Source organism: Bison bison, unplaced genomic scaffold (assembly GCF_000754665.1).
Source record: "Bison bison bison isolate TAMUID 2011002044 unplaced genomic scaffold, Bison_UMD1.0 scf7180017864456, whole genome shotgun sequence".
NCBI classification, from domain to species: Eukaryota; Metazoa; Chordata; class Mammalia; order Artiodactyla; family Bovidae; genus Bison; species Bison bison.
The window spans coordinates 4118302-4118851 of NW_011495018.1; positions in this window are offsets into that span (position 1 = coordinate 4118302).

Sequence of the window (550 nt, forward strand, 5' to 3'; positions counted from 1 at the left end):
CTAGAAAGGCTTGCCGAGCCAGGAAGGAATTTAGGTCAAGTTCAGCGTGATCACTCCGGGTTTGGCTCTGCTTCTCCATCCGAGGGGCTGTCCAGCCCTTCCCAGATGGTCTCGGGGAGCTGGCAGGCTTGGCTTGGCTTTGGCCCAGGCGCTCTGACAGGTCACCCCGCGGACACCGTGGGCCAGCCTGGGCCAGAGGGGAGTGCCCACTTGCCCCAGAGCTCCCTGCCGCATCTCTGAAGCCCCACAGCGGCACCCCACTCCCCTGCCCTCCCTGGGAAGGCCAGGGGCGCCCGGACAGCAGCCCATGCCGCTCGCGGAGTTGCTGCAACTCGGAGTCACTTTCTCCGAAGGCTCGGGTCTGACCCCTGGGTGCTGCAGCCCCCAACACACGCGCCGGCACCCCCTCTGGGTCTCGCCTGCCTTCACACACATCGCCCTGTCGCCATCGCCACCCGCAGGCACACTCACTCTGCTGGTCCGTTTACCAAGAGGGAGCCCGAGAGAGCTGCCTACCTGGTCGCCAAGTTGGGCTGGGGGGTACCCCCCC